Source organism: Nuphar pumila, chromosome 12 (assembly GCF_984573655.1).
Source record: "Nuphar pumila chromosome 12, dmNupPumi1.hap1.1, whole genome shotgun sequence".
NCBI classification, from domain to species: domain Eukaryota; kingdom Viridiplantae; phylum Streptophyta; class Magnoliopsida; order Nymphaeales; family Nymphaeaceae; genus Nuphar; species Nuphar pumila.
The window spans coordinates 64,190,166-64,207,430 of NC_143260.1; the positions used below are offsets into that span (position 1 = coordinate 64,190,166).

At 35.1% G+C, this 17,265-nt stretch overlaps 1 long non-coding RNA gene across 1 annotated transcript; it reads left to right on the top strand.

Annotated features, from left to right (window-relative positions):
- The first annotated feature begins 8,784 nt into the window (after window positions 1–8,784).
- LOC149820992 (uncharacterized) lies at window positions 8,785–16,327 on the top strand. Its single transcript, XR_016426556.1, has 2 exons — window positions 8,785–8,921; window positions 15,752–16,327. It is a non-coding gene; the product is annotated as an uncharacterized LOC149820992 (long non-coding RNA).
- The last annotated feature ends 938 nt before the right edge of the window (window positions 16,328–17,265 follow it).

Consider the following 17,265-nt stretch of genomic DNA (forward strand, 5'->3'; position numbering starts at 1 on the left):
TCTTAGTCGATGTGCATAGTCCACTTGTCATTTCATGCTTAGTTTCCTGTCAATAAATCTTGAATCTTTTGTGGTAGATGCATCTATGTGTTTGTGATTACTTGTAAAAAACCCATATTGATTTGGGCTCTGCAACTTTGTTTTAAAAATCAAACCCTAAATCAGGTTTTCTGTCTCTCTGAGTTTTCAATTTCTGCTTTAGCAGAAAAGAACCTCCGGTACCACTCTTGTGGGAGATCCAGATTGGTCTCCAAAAATCACAGTGGATTTATAATCGAGTCTACTGATGATCTGGAAATTTTGAGGTTTTTCCAGTTAGTTTTGACCTCTGTAAAAAATCAGATTTCCCAGCTCCCTAGGAAATGTCGATTGTCCTTCATCAGGGTATAGACAAACCCTAATGCACCAAGTCCACCCAATCCATAGCTCTTTCACAAAAACTTTCAACACAAAAGTTTTTTATAACATGTTTTCCTGTCATTTACCAAAATTTGGGAATTTTTGGATCTGTTTCAGTATTTTTTACGGATTTTTAATTTCTGTCTGACAGATTTCAATATCCAGAAATCTCAGAGATTTAGGTCTCTGATAACAGTATGGCCCTTTCCAAACCTTAACTCTAATCCCAATGGTGTCAAAAAATAAAATCTTCCTATATTTGTCAGAAACATTGTCCCATAATTTCAGCCTTTTTTCCATCTGTCTGCTATTTTTTCCATGTTTTCTACTGAAATCTGTCTGTTTCACTTAACTCCTAGAGTCGCAAGATTCCGATCCGACTTGCCAGAGTGGCACAGCTCCGACCATAGGTCAAAACCAGAAAGTGTAAAAGGCACAAACTCTTGCCTTACTGTCCTCTGTCACCCCATAAAATTTGGGAAATTTTTATGGAAGTTTGATATCCTAAATCTCCTTTAGAATCAACATTTTAGGCAAAAATCATAAAATTTAAGGTTTTTATTTGAATTTCCATATATTAAAATACAAAAAAAATAGATTTTCAAGCTCCATTCTATTTATAGGGTTAATTTAGGTGCTCTTGCCAAATTTGGCTTAATTCCAAGTTCATTTGAGTCATATGTTATTTTATCTTTAAATTCAGAAGCGAAAATCAGGCGAAAATCAGGTTAAATTTGAAATTTTATGATATTTTCGTCATTTTAAGGTTTTTATCATGTACATGAGCATATAGAATTATATTAGGGTTAATTTCAATGTCATTTGCATTTCACATTTTTCATTTTTGCAAAATTTATTTCAGAAAACCCTGGTTTCAAGGCCATAGTCTTGTTATCGGGGTTATTTTGGTCATTTTGACCTAAATTTCAAAATTTCAATTACTAATTCTACAAAATTTTATGCATATCATCTAATTTATCATATTATGTTTGATTTATTTCATTTGATTTTCAAAATTCCAAAATTTACAAAAATTCTTTCAGAAAACCCTGATTTCAAGGTCATCAGGGGGGTATTTTGGTCATTTTGACATAAATTTCGAATTTTCAAGTTTATTTTTGAAATTTATTCATTATTTATCATGTTTATATCAAAAGGGGTATGATTTTGGGTCTATATCTGAATAATATCCGATAATTTCCCATATTTTCAGATAAATTCAGAAAAACCTACATTTTTGTGCTAACCTTGTTTTCTAATTTTGCAGGAACATTCAAGAAGAAGACTTAGTTATTTTATTTCTTTATTTTATTCAATTCAATGTAAAAATTAATGTAATATTTAGAATAAGATTTACTTTTCTGCTTAGAATAGGACTGCATTGCATATAGTTTAATTTCTGTAAATTCAATATCTGAATGTATCATTCATGCACATTATTTCAAATCCACTATGGTTTACACGAATGGCACGTGCACAAGCTTTTATGGAGTTTATAAACTCGGTGGGATTCGTATTTATGGCCATAGTCAGAATACGAAGAAAACCAAGATTTATGATCTTTATATCAGCCACATTCAGCCTACACTCTTAGGCTATCTTCAAAATGCACTGCATTTCTCAAAGTTTTAAAAGGATTTCTCAATTCCTCAATGAAATTTCCTTTTCAAATTCATATTCATTCATTCATATCATTCAAATTGCATTATTTTCAAATTCATTTTCCAATTTCAATTTCAGAAAAATCAATTTTCTCAAGGATTTACCAAATCTTTCTCAGGATTGGATTTTCCCAGAATTCTAAATTTTCAAATGAGATTTCAAAGTATTTCCCAAGTTCAAATCAAGTTTTTCCTATGTTTTAACATTCTCAAATTTTAAAATCCCAAGTTTTCAGAAATCCATTTTCTCAGAATTCTCGTTTTCCTGAGAATTCATTTTCCCTTTCAGAAATCCCTTTTCCAATGAACTTCCTGATTTTCTCAGAATTTTCAAATCCATTTCCTCAGAAAAGCAATTCCAAATTTCAAAATCAATTTTCTAAATTTCAAATTTTCCTGAGAAATCACTTTCCAATGCAAATTTCTGATTTTCAATGAAATTCAATGATTTTCTCAAGAATTCAATTTTCAAGTACTTTTCCAATCAATTTTCAAGCATATTTCAATTTTCCAAAGCAAACATTATATTTTCTCAAACTTGCATTATTTTCAAAATTTCATAGCACAAGCCTAATTCTTTGTGCATTCTAGGAAAAATAGAGCATAATTTAGCTATTTGAGTCGAGTTAAAGCACATAATTGGTCCTTGGTTCAATTACCCCTGGTAAAGGCGCCAGGAACGGTTGAACCTCGTACTGACAGGCGGATCCCATTCCACGGAATTTTCCCACAAATTTTCAAAACGGAGGCGAGTAATTTTTCAAAACCATTTTCAAAACTTTGGTCGAGTTTGACTCGCGAAATTCGTTTCTCTCTCGCAAGGGAGGGGAAAATTTTTGCGATGATAACACCGAACAACTTGAATCTCTTGCCATATGCATAGGTGTATCTGGGAGGTGATAATTCTCGATCAAAATAGTCCCATACCACTTCTTCCTGCAGATAATCGAGCATGAATCGATATCGCGAAACTAGAAGGAGCTCCTTGCCGTTGTATCTGAACGAACTAGGCCTGGTCGGTACATGCTGAAGGAACCAAGACTGAAGTGCATAAGTACATCCCTCGACTAAGATGAACTCTCCAAGTGTGAAGCGGGTCAATCCTCTGTATAGAAAAGCAAGCGCGGCTATGGCTATCGAGAGATGGCTGGTCTGTCGACTTCCCCATCTTCTCAAAAGTTGTACTATTCTGACATCCACATAATTTTGCCCGTATGGAAAGAAGGCGAGTCCCACAATACATAGAACCATCGCATGTTGAATTCTCTCTCAAGCTGTCCTGGACAACGAGCTGACTTCTACTAATTCTCCATAGTGTCGGTAGATCTCGATCAAATTCACATATTTATTTCTATTTTCCTCAATCAGTGGCCAAGACTTACGCTCTGTCATGCGAGCTAAAGCATCTCGGGGGTCCAAACCCTTGACATTGATCAAGAACTGCTGCTCTAACGGATCTCCAGGCTGATCGGCTGGCTCAGGCAGTCCCATGATCTCTGAAAACTCATCCATCAGTAGTGTCATCTCGTCCCATGGGAACCAAAATGTGCAAGTACGCGAATTCCATCGCTCTGCCAGTGCATGGACCAGATTGTCATTGACTGTCAACTTTCCCACTGCAGATGCCAGTTCCAACCCGCAATAGTTCAAGTGGTCCGAAAACATACGAGAGAAGTTTTTGAACCAAGTATAGTACCACCAGGGAAAGAAGGGTCCGGTGCTGAGAGATCGATGCTCAGGAAGACTTTGTCGCACCTCGTAGGAGATGTGACCTTTAGGAAAGACATAATCGAGCTGACTGGATGTCATTGAACTGAAAGATAGGAAAATTGGAATTAGAATTTTTGAAAAATACAAGAATTTTGAAAATTGCAGGCAGGATAAAAAGTTGGAAATTCGAAGTCCAGAGGAACGAAAGAATGGAAAATCACCTGGAGTTTTAAGGAAAAGGTGGATAATTTGGAAAAATCGTCCAGGGTTTTTGAGAAAAAGGAGATATTTTACAAAAGATGGAAAATGAGGTATTTTGAAAAATTATTCAGTATTTTAGAAAAATTATTCAGTATTTTAGAAAAATTATTCAGTATTTTAGAAAAATTGGGAAAAATATGAGAAAATAAGGCGAAAAATGAATATCATACATTCAATCACAAACAATTATGCACATACAACAATCCCTAAGAAGCTGACTCTAAATGCATTGATTTTAAAAGAGCTTTAGGACCTTAATCCTGACTCTAGGCTCAGATCAACTGTGTTCAATCATGCTATGCTGATATACTCGAGCCGAGGCTTGATGTACGTGGCATAAAAATTTATCTCCGGGTCTAGGCTTGTGTTTTCCCAACATCCTTGAGCGCTTGCTGATATACATTGGACTATGGCCCTTGGTACGTGGCAGGGGGTTGTTAGCCCAAATAAGTGGCCCAGTTGTGAGGCTCTGTCCTGAACTATGGTTCTGGAAGAGAGCCCAGCAATGTGAAGACCGGGTAGACATAGGTGGGGTGGTTTTTGAAAAATGATCACATGCAGGCAAACAGAGGGCTTTAAATCCTAAAGAGATAGAATTTTGAAAACTTTTGAAGATGCAAACATTGTTTTCATACAAGTCCTAGATTGAGGAGTGTTGTATTTCAGACCTAAGTCCATGTGAGCATGCATAATTCTCCTCAATATGGTCCTACCAAACCATGCCTAGTCTACATAAAATCCATGTCAGCTGGGTTCAAGTCTAGGCTCCTAGGTTCACATGATATCAGAAATTAAAAGCTGACAGTTTATAGAGCACGATTTTGATAATTGAGCTAAGTCAAAGCATATAATCGATCAGACGAAGATAGGTCCCATCACGGTCACCAAACCTGTTATCATCGCAAAATTTTTCCCCCTCTCTGGCGAGAGAGAAACAAATTTCGTGAGTCAAACTCGACCAAAGTTTTGAAAATTGGTTTTGAAATGTACTCGCCTTCGTTTTGAAAGTTTGCGGGAAAATTCCATGGAATGAGATCTGCCTATCGGTACGAGGTTCAACCGTTCCTAGCGCCTTTACCAGGGGTATTTGAACCAAGGATCAATTATGTGTTTTGACTAAGTTAAATTATCTAAATTATGCTCTATTTTCCTAGAATGCACAAAGAATCAGGCTTGTGCTATGGAATTTTGAAAATAATGCAAGTTTTGAAAAACATGATGTTTGCTTTGGAAAATTGAAATGCAATTGGAAAATGACTGGAAAATGCTTGAAAATGGAATTCCTGGGAAAATTATTGAATTTCATTGGAAATCAGAAATTTGCATTGGAAAGTGATTTCTCAGGAAAACTTGAACTTTGGAAAATCGATTTTGAGTTTTGAATTACTTTTCTGAGGAAATGGATTTGAGAATTCTGAGAAAATCAGGAAATTCATTGGAAAATGTTTTTTTTAGATGGAAAATAGATTCTCAGGTAACTGGATTCTCAGGAAAATTGGAAATCTGAGAAAATTGATTTTTGAAAACTTGGGATTTTGAAATTTGAGAATTTTAAAACATTGAAAAATCTGGGTTTGAACTTAGGAAATGCTTTGAAATGTCATTTGAAAACTTAAAATTTTGAGAAAATCAGATCCTGAGAAAGACTTAGAAATTCTTCAAAAAACTGATTTTTTTTTAAATTGAAATTGGAAAATGAGTTTGAAAATAATGCAATATGAATGAATGAATATGAATTTGAAAGAGAATTTCAATTGTGGAATTGAGAAATCCTTTTGAAGTTTTGAGAAATGCAGTGCATTTTTAAAGTTAGCCTAAGAGTGTATGCTGAATGTGGCTAATATGAAGATCATAAATCTTGGTTTTCTTCGTATTCTGACTATGGCCATAAATACGAATCCCACCGAGTTTATAAACTCCATAAAAGCTTGTGCATGTTCCATTCGTGTCAACCATAGTGAATTTGGAATAAATGCATGAATGATACATCAAATACTGGAATTTGCAGAAATTAAACTATATGCAATGCATCCCTATTATAAGCAGAAATGTAACTCTTATTCCAAATATTACATTGATTTTTACATTAAATTTAATAAAATAAAGAAAGAACATAACTAAGCCTTCTTCTTGAATGTTCCTTCAAAACTAGAAAACAGTGTTAGCACAGAAATGTAGGTTTTTCTGAATTTATCCGAAAATATGGAAAATTATCGAATATTATTCAAATATAAACCCAAATTCATACCCTTTTTGATATAAACATGATAAATAATGAATAAATTTCAAAAATAAACTTGGAAATTCGAAATTGGGGTCAAAATGACCAAAATGCCCCTGATGACCGTGAAATCAGGGTTTTCTGAAAGAAATTTTGGAAATTTGAAAATAAAATGAAATAAATCAAACATAATATGATAAAATATGATGCTACACATGAAATTTTGGAGAATTAGAAATTGAAATTTCGAAATTGAGATCAAAATGACCAAAATACCCCTGATAACAAGACTATGGCCTTGAAACCTGGGTTTTCTGAAATAAATTTTGTAAAAATGGAAAATGTGAAATGCAAATGATATTAAAATTAACTCTAATATGATTCTACATGCCTATTTATATGAATAAAACCCTAAAATGGCGAAAATATCATAAAATATTAAATTTAACCTGATTTTCGCTTCTGAATTTAAAGATAAACTAACACATTAAGCAAATGAACTTGAAATTAAGCCAAATTTGGTATGAACACCTAAACTAACCCTAAAAATAGAATGGAGCTCGAGAATCTAATTTTTTCGTATTTTCTTAATATGGAAAATAGTTAAAATCCTAAGAAAATCAAAATTTTGCCTAAAATGCTGATTCTAAAGGGGATTTTTGATATCAAACTTCCATAAAAATTTCCTAAATTTTATGGGATGACATAGGACAAGGAAAATATTGTTTCCTTTTACACTTTCTGGTTTTGACCTATGGTCGGAGCTGTATCACTCCGGCAAGTCGGATCAGAATCCGTCGACTCTAGGATTTGGGGAAACAGACAGGTTTCAGTACAAAATGTGGGAAAAATAGCAGACACATGGGAAAAAGGCTGAAACTATGAAAAAATGTCCCTAACAGACTGGGGAAAATTTTATCTTTTTACAGAACTGGGATTTGGGTTACGGTTTGGAAATACGCACACTGTTATCAGAGACCCGAATCTCTGTTTTTTCTGGATATTGAAATCTGTCAGACAGAAAATACATTTTCAGGAAAAATATTGAGACAGTTCTAAAAATCCCCAAATTTTAGGAAATGACAGTAAAACATGTTAGGAATAACTTTTGTGTTGAAAGTTTTTGCCGACAGGCTATGGATTGGGTGGACTCGGTGCATTAGGGTCTGTCTATACCCTGATGGAGGAAAATCGAGATTTTCCCAAGGGGGTTTGAAATCTGATTTTTGCCAGAGGTCAAAACTAACTGAAAAAACCTCAAAATTTCCAGATCATCAGTAGATTCCATTGTGAATCTATTGTGATTTTTAGAGGACGATTCGAATGCTCCACGGGGGTGAATTTGAAGGTTCTTGTCTGCTAAAATGAAATTTGGATTTTCTAGGGGGTTCAAAACCCGGTTTAATATTTTATTTATTTGCTGGGGTTATATACCCCAAACGGGTCTGGGTTTTTGGTAGGGAAACACAGACAAAAGAATACATCTATCATAAATATTTCAGGGTTTATAGAAGAAAATTGATGCATGAAATAATGATTGGACTGGAACATCTAAGTTAAAACATGATAAACTTCTAATGTAACTAAACTAAGTGATGCAAAATAAAATCAACTACAATGCTCATAACATGGAACTTATTCAAAAATGATAAAAATTTACCATAGAGGGGTAGAAAACCTGTTTAATGTATGCCATTAATAAGAGGGGATCCGATCTATCCATCAGATGGATCCCTCTCTCTCAATAGCAAAACATGAACTAAGAAGAGAAAACAAGGAAAAGAAAAAAAAAAAGTTATCACAATATGCATGTCTTATCTTAGGGAGAGATCTGCTACACTGGCTGGAGGAGGCTACCTTGGAGAGACAACAGTGGCTGGAATTATAGGGGAGGTGTCTCCTTTGCGTGTGATGATGCATGAAATGCGCATCATTTTAATATAATATTCATGCATTTTATGTGCTCTTAAGGCTTAGAACCCATAAATGGATGTATTTAGATATAAAGAGGTGTCAGTCCGAATTTCATTCGAATCGAAGTTAAAATAAGCAAGTTATGACATTTTTAGTGTATGGGTTCGGGTTTCAAGGCAAACCGGGTTAAGATCCGATCCAAACAGACATTTTGGGCCATGGATCAATGCAAAATACACCAAATCCAACCCCAATCCAGATCCAAACCTATTTTTAATTTTATTTGCTAAAACCCCCTCAGAAAAGGCGCCTAGCAATAAAGTTTTTTTTAATCCTTTTTAGGAAATTGTGTAAAATGAGGGTGTAGCTTTAAAAAGGGCACAAAACCCTAGAAAAATTCTGTTCTTGCCTGGGATATGCGCAGCCCAACAGCCTGTCTTCTCCCCTTCATGCCTCCCTCTTCAGCCCTTTCATCTCCTTCTCCTTTTTGCCTTGAGTTTTCATTACATCTCCCTTCCTTGCTGCCACCTTATTCCTCACCATTCCTTCTTCTCCTTTTTCTTCATCTTCCGTCATTTGTTTCATGTTAACCACCATTTTTTGTGGCTGTGTTGTGTAGGTATAGACGCCACTCCAGACACGTGCAGCCCATCAACATGGATGTAGCAACCCCACCAGCAGTCTAGGAGACGCATATTGCTTGGCTTGAACCGCTCAACACTTACCTCTTCACTCGTCGGACGACCTTTCATATGGTATGTCTTTCTCCCTCAAAATAAGATGGAGAATTTGGCAAATAGACAAAATGATTGAAATCCAAGAAAACATATGATTTTGAAAAATTGCAGGCAGGATACAAATGCAGCTGGAAATTTGAGATCCAGTGGAACAGAAGAATGAAAAATCACCTGGAGTTTTGAAAGAAATGGGATATTTGAGGAAATCATCCAGGGTTTTAGGAAATAAATGAAAATGTAAGAAATATGGATATTTGAAAATATTTTGGGAAAATGTAAGGAAATAGAGGTAACATACAAACAATCACATCCTGCACAAACATTTATGCACATACAACACTCCCTATAAGGCTGACTCTAGATGCATCATTTTGAAAACAGCTGTAGGACCTTAATCCTAACTCTAGGTTCAGATCATCTTTGTCCAATCCAGTTACGCCGACATACCCGAATCGAAATCCGAGGTACGTGGCATATAATTTCAACTTCGGTTCTAAGGTAAGGTTTTCCAACATCCTTGAGCGCCTACCGATATACTTCGGACTGTGGCCCGCGGTACGTGGTAGGGGGGTGTTAACCCAAATAATTGGCCCAGTTGTGAGGCTCTGTCCCGAACTATGGTTCTGGAAAAGAGCCCAGCAACGTGAAGACCGGGTAATGATAGGTAATGGGGATTTTGAAAAATGATCATATGCAAGAAATAGAGGGCTCTAAATCCTAGAGAGATAGATTTTGAAAATCTTTGAAGAAGCATACATTGTTTGCATTCAGATCCTAAATTGAAGAGAGTTGTATTCAGACCTAAGTCTAGGTGAACATCAAAATTTCTCCTCAATCTGGTCCTACCAAACCATGCCTAAGCTATATGCAGTCAATGTCAGCTAGGTCATAATCTAGGCTCCTAGGTTCGCATGATATCAAAAGTAAAGAGCTGACATGTTGTGAACATAATTTCGATAATTGAACTAAGCCAAGCATAATTTAGGTCAGACAAGGACAGGTCCCATCACGGTCGCCAAACCTGTTATCGTCGCAAAATTTTTCCCGTCTTCCCTTCCTTGCGGAAGAGAGGGAAAAATGCTTTCGCGATTCAAACTTGACCAGATTTTGGAAATTGTTTTGAAATACTCGCCTCCGTTTTGAAAATTGCGGGAAAATACATGGGATGGGGCTCGACCTGTCGGTACGAGGTTCGACCGTTCCTGCCACCTTTAACAGGGGTAATCGAACCAAGGGCCAAAATTGTGCTTGACTTAGCGAAATTATCGAAATTGTATTCTATCCTAAATGCACAGAGAATTCAGACATGTGCATGAGATTTTTGGAAAATGTAAAATTGGAAAATATGATGTATGCTTAGAAAACATTTGAAGTTGAAAAGTAGTTCTCAGGAAAAGATGGAAATCAATCTCTTAGAAAAACTCAAACGAAGAAGGTTTGAAATCTCGAGAAAGTTTATAAAGAGTTGGAAAATATTGAAGAAGTGAGAATCTCGAGAAAATCTTGAGAAAGTTTATAAGGACTTGGAAAACCATGAAGAAATGAGAATCTCAGTAAAATTTTGAGAAAGTTTATAAAGATTTGGAAAATCATGAAGAAATGAGAATCTCAGGAAAATTTTGAGAAAGTTTATAAAGATTTGGAAAATCATGAAGAAATGAGAATCTCAGGAAAATTTTGAGGAAGTTTATAAAGATTTGGAAAATCATGAAGAAATGAGAATCTCAGGAAAATCTTGAGAAAGCTTAGAAAGACTTGGAAAACCATGAGGAAATGAGAATCTCGGGAAAATGGAAGGAATTCTTGAGAAAAGATGAACATTTGAGAAGGAAAGCACTTGTTGTGAAAACTCAGACTTTGAGAATTTTCTTAAGAAAAGGATAGAAAATTTATAGGAAAATTCATTGGAGAAGGAAATTCAAAACTTAGGAAATTGAAATCCTGGAAATATTGAAATATCTAAAATCGATTTTGGTTCTTGGGAAAGATGAAAATTCCTTTTTGAAAATGGATCTTAAGAAAATAACTTTTTAAGGAAAATCACAGGAAAACTTTGATTTGGAAAATCCAACTCCGAATATCATCATAGTTTCTTGAGAAATCGATTCCATAAAGTGAAAGTTTCTTGAGAAAATCATGAGAAAAACAAATGATGCAGATGATTTGAATGAATGGATGCACTTTTGAAAAGATTTCTGAAAAATTTGTTGGAAAAATGTGGATTAAGCCAAAGTAAATCCTTCACACATTCTGACTATGGCCATGAATATATTCAAGGTTTATTTGAGTTAATTCACAATATTTTGAAAACATTAGAAATATGAGGTGCATTTTCAAGATAGCCTAAGAGTGTAGGCTCAATGTGACTGATAGAAAGATGATGGATCTGGGTCTCGTCCATATTCCAACTAGGGCCGTAAATATGGACTCCACCGAGTTCATCAACTCTCTAAGAGTTGGTGTACGTGCCCATTCGTAACATACACGGTGAATTTTGAAAAATTGAGATATATGCATCATAGAATCAGGATATTACTGAAATCAAACTATATGAGATGCGGCCTAATCTAAGCAGTAAAAAAAAATCTTATTCCAAGGTTTACATTGGATTGTTACATTGCTAACATAAAAAAAAAAATGAAATGGAGCCAAGGAATCAGCATCTTCTAGATTTTCCTGCAAAATGAGAGTTAGTACAAGATAACCAAGGAAATGGTTATATATATACTATATACAACAAAAATATACATGTAGATATAAAAATACTTGAATTTATGATGAATGATATATGATAATGAAGATATATTTACAAAAGTAAGAGGAAAGAAAAATATATGTAATAACAAATACACATGAAGGGATATATATATATATATATAAGTATATATATACATATATATATACATATATACGTATACATATAGGTAGATATATAATAATTATCGATATATATATACCTATAATAAGAAAATATACATATAAAGGAAAATTCCATATAATAGGTAAAATAAAAAAATACAGGTATATACAGTTTCTGTAGGTGATTTCGCACAGCCGTATTTCCCAAATTACAAGGTAATTTTCAATAAAAATGGGTATGGAGCTTCCCTATATATCTATAACAAAGACTGTAAAAGATGGTCAAGAGATCATGAACGGATATGGATATATCTGTTCATGAAGGTGGCTGTTTATCATGACTGCACTCCTGCAGCAGAAAAGATGAATATAACATATGCAATGCAATTGAAGGAACATGGGTAGCAACGAAACCAAATGCAAAGGTATAACCTGTGGCTGGGCTACTTATGACATGATTGTTAGCTACCGTAGAGTGTGTAAACACCAACCATCGACACAATCTACGGGTAATGTAAAGGTTTGATAGAGTTCAACTGACTATTAACCTAGCAGCTATATGCTAGTTTTTAATAACTTGGGAATCAGGGTGTTAACAAGGGCACACCCCCTTATTGCTACAGGTTTTGGCTACAGCTGTACATAGGAGCTACATGTTACAAGTGATATAGAGATGAGATGAAGATAAGAGTAATACAACAAAACTGGAATGTATACATCGAGGTATACCATTCTGGTAATGGCAATAAGCCTGTGACATGAAAAGGGTCATGCAGCTTATGAATGTTATCCTTCATCAAGGGAGACACAGGTGGCACATAAGTAATAAGGATTTCAGGTATATAGGCAATGAAATGGAAATTATGGTAACACTTGCAGTTAAAATAACAGCACTCATCAAACACGTCAGACATCCTAACTAAGGACTGCTCTTCCAGTATGCAGCCTTAACAGTTGACTTTGCACAAGATCTTCCATGTACCACACAACCAGATAGCAACTAACACTTTATAGGTGCATGTGTTAATTGGTTAACTTGGGCTGGTTATTGGAGGCTAACAGTTTCATGAAAATATAATCACACCAACATAAAAAAAAGGAATGTGAATTATAAGATCAATACTATGAAATCAAATAGTTCATGTGTTACATAATTCCATGATCTAGCTTTTTTTGCTGGACATGATTCTATGAACCTGAAGTTGATTGTGGCCCATGTATGAGAATATGGAGCAACAGAAAAAATGAATTTCAAGGCATAATCTCTCTTGGTCCCTAACCCAAAATTTCAACGTAAACCGTGTTGTAGAGGCCTGCCACATAGTCTTCATATCATTCTTGATCTAACACATGCTCCCAATCTGATTTGGACATGCTATACTCATTAGGATTCTTTACACAGCAAGAAAAATATTGCAGCAAAACGCAAGACCTTCAACATCCACAATTTGATGTTAAAGATCAATCTTAGAAAATCTAATGTCCAGCATCGCACAGTATTGATGTACCTATAGCAGGACATAGACTAAGACTGATTCCAACATTGACATTCAGCACTTATAACTTAATGAAAGGGTTAAGTCCAAACTGCACAACGAGTGACTGTAAAAGAAAACAAGAAAAAGAAAAACTGTGCAAAATGGATTTTGAATGATAACCCCTAAGCCTTCAACAAATCAAATATGGACAAAAATCAAAATATGGCAGCAGTGTATGCCATCTCAATGTTGCAAATTATTGCTCTACCAGAAATGTGATCCAAACCATAAGAAATCTGATCCATTAGAAACGAGATAACATGTACAATAAAGCAGGAGTTTGATGGATAGAACATAGTAGATTCAGAAATTCTTTCAGGCGTTGATGGTGCTATGGGTAATTCAAGATTGCACAAAGCTGTGTTTTGAGTGAACAGGGCATGGGAAAAGGGGAAATAACACAGATCAAACAAGGTATGGCTTACCTTGAACCAGAAAAACCGATTTCTCTTTTGGTTTTGCAACTGGGAGGCTTTTCAGAGATCACTTTTTAAAAGATTCAAGATTTGGATGGCACCGTTAGACTTCCTTCTGCTATAGACAGCAAGGCTGGTGGTCTTCTGCTGAGGGATTGAAGAAGAGGCAGCAACCGTGTGGTGGCTTCTACTGAGGGCTGAAGGAAAAGAGGGATCCGTTGGATCCCTAGCTGCTGTGCGAGATGGGCTGAAAGAAATGATGGGAGATGATGGCTGGGCTGAAGGAAAGGAGTCATTTTCTGTTGGACTGTTGCAGTTGGGTTGAAAAAGATGAAGTGTTACAGCCCCTTTAGAGTTTTAGCTGATGTGCTGAAACTGATGAGAGGCAACGGCTGGAGGTACCCCTGTGCATGGGTTGAAAGAGGTGAAATACTCCTTCACGCTGGTGAGAAGAACCTCCTGCAAAAATCCAAAAGACCAAAAATCAAAATCTTTTCTCCTCCTCCTTATGGGCTAGGCTCTCCCCTCTTTTTAAAGATTTTCAGCTTCTTTTTTTTTCAAAAGATCGCAGCTTCCTTTTTTGAAATTCCGTTACCTTCGTTGAAGATTTTGAAACTGAAATATTAAAGTAGCCATTTTTTTTTTTTCAAAAGGGCGCCTCCTGTATCTTTTTCAAAAAAATGTGTTTCATTTACCTAAGTTTTAGGTAAGTTGAAAAAAAAAATTGAAAGTATGGTTGTGGCGCCGTTTGGGCCGTTTCCTTTTAAGATTTTAGGTAAGCAAATTAATGAAAAGAAGTAAAAGAAATAAAAATAAAAAAATGAATAATAACATAAATGAGAGGCTTTTATGAAAATGCCATCTCATTCCACTTTTAAAATCCTTTTGAAAATAAAGTTTTGTTTTGTTTTTGCAAGTTTTTTTTTTTTTTTCAATTGGTGTGCCACATGTGTGTGGGCCCACTAGCTAAAAATAAATAAATAAATATTGAGAAATTAAGAAAAATTTGCAAATTGGTATGAACTTCGGGTGGGTCCCGTTTGAGAATAAACAACTTACCTGAGAGTCTGAGTATGATGCTAGTTCAAAGGCGGCTCCATTTATTTGAAGATACGAGATAAAACATTATTTGTTTTTCAAGAATTTGGAAAAATTGGGTTTTCAGGGCAAAAATATGGATAAATGTAAAAAAAAAAATTGTAAAAAGATTTAAAATCTTTTGCAAAAAGTTTTGAGATAAAATCTTTAAAATCAATATCCAGATATCCAGATTGTTTTTCTTGAGAAAATTTTTTGTAATTCAAAGTCCTGGGGGTAAAATGGGAAAGATTGGCAATTTTGAAATCCCAGGGTTTTAAAAATCAATTTTGAAAAGTTTAAAAATCAAATCTGGATTGACAATTTTGAAAATCAGGAGTTCTGGATCTCAATATGACATGCTGTGCAGTGAAATGATGCAAAGTGTTCATGCAATGCGATGCAAAGACATGTTTCAGTGAAATGTCACTCTGAGCTTAGACTTGGAAATTCTAACTTTTTGTCCAGAAAGAGGATTTTGAAATTTTGCAATTTGAAGATGTCTCTGAACTTAAATATAGAAATTTTGATGCTCATGAGTGAAATTTAGGACTTTCTGCAAGGTCTAAACTCAGAAAATAACCATTTTGCCCTTCATTGATTCCGGAGAACTGAAATGTGCCGATTGAGGGCGATGTCAAGAAGGTGAGTGAAAATTTGGGGTGTTTACAGATGGACCTTACATTGTCAGAGAAGTATTCCCACACGGGGCAGTGACATTATTTGACCCACGTACCAGAGGCACATTCAAGGTGAATGGGCAAAGACTGAAGCCCTACATATCAGATACCTTACAGACTGGTGAGTGTGAGGTCTGGGATCTCACAAAGGAATAGGATTTGAGCAGAGGAATGTATCATATGTAGATAGTAGAATTAGTTTTGTTTTTCAGTTTTAGCATTTGTTTTGCTCAGTCATTTTATTTCATATGAACTTACACTTGTTCTGATTCATGCAGGTGTATCTAATATTCAATATGTGAGGATTAGTTACCATGTGCAGGGCACAACCTTCAAAGCAGACCATTGACCAGATTAGCAGAAAACTATGCTTTCGTATAGGCATAGTGGTGGTGTAAAGTCAAGTCAATCATCAACTTCAGAAGCCTGACACATATCAGGTTGTATCTATCCTTTCTCCCGTAGTTATTTTATTATTCTTTAGTGTGCATTTGCATTGCATGTTACATATTTTGTATGCCACTAGGGACAGTGTCATTCAAGCATGGGGTGGTGGTTTAGATGCACGCTAAATTTTTTTATGCATGGTAGCTAAAAACTCATAAAATTAGGTCATTGAGAAAAAGTTTGTAGCATATATGAATGTTTTTGCATAATCTGACAATTTAGAAGTTTTTAAGCCTCATGTAAAAAAAAAAAATCTGATCTGATTCAAATAAAGTAGTTATTTATGAGAAAGTTCAAAGAAAAGATAGTATTTGAATGTTAGAAAGTTTTGAATCACTTTAGTATAAGTATGCACAGTATGTTTTGTGGAAAAACTAAGCAATAGAAAGATGTTTTGAAATATGAGCTTAACAGGAAAAAGAGCTACGTTTAATTATTGATGTCTTCGTGATTCCTAGTAGTGGAACTTAGACACAAATTGAAGTGTTTGAGTCTCTTGACGAAATGGATAACAAATGAGATCATCTTCTTATCTAGTCAATATATGTGGCCTATGTGGTTCGAGTAAGTAGAGTCTGAAGGGTGTTTTACACTTGGTGCCCTAAAGCCATCTGGTTTGGGAGCCACCGATTCGAAAGCTTGTTACATGAACTTCATAGAAAGCCTAAGAGATAGAGACATTGCACATGATGAGAAGAAGACTATATACGTAACTCATTCAAATAGAAGGTCTAGTGACTCAAGCAATTAAGTCCGAGGGATACTCTACATCTGGTGCCCTAAGGTCGTCTGGCCTGGGAGTCACTGACCCAAAGCTCGCTACACGGGTCACGAAACTGGATATTTGAAATAGTGCTCAAGTGAGAAGAATGCTCAAGAGAGAAAAATGGTGAAAATGGTGAAAAATTGAAAATCAAAAGAAAGGAAAAGAATGAGTTTAATGAGAAAAACTCATTGCTTAGGAATAATTGTGAAATACTGTGCATAAAATATACAAGTGAGGATAAATGAATAATAACATGATAATACTTGACTTTCTGAGGAAAATCATGAATAATTACAAGTTTAGAAAAGTGAAAGAAAAATGTTTTTTACTGTAGTGGCATAGGAATTCTAAATTTGTTATGAGAGTGTACATTACATGAAATGTTTGTTTAAACTGATTTCTTAATTGCCTAATATTTCTAATTTTAATTCCTGCATGACATTGATGTTTGTGGGTAGCATCTCTGCAAACCCTCACGAGACCTTACTCGTTTACTGGGGTAACCCAGGGGTTTAAATGCAACCGTGATTCCTACGAAAGTCAGTTAAGTATTTTAATTGTTTATTGCATATTTGTCTA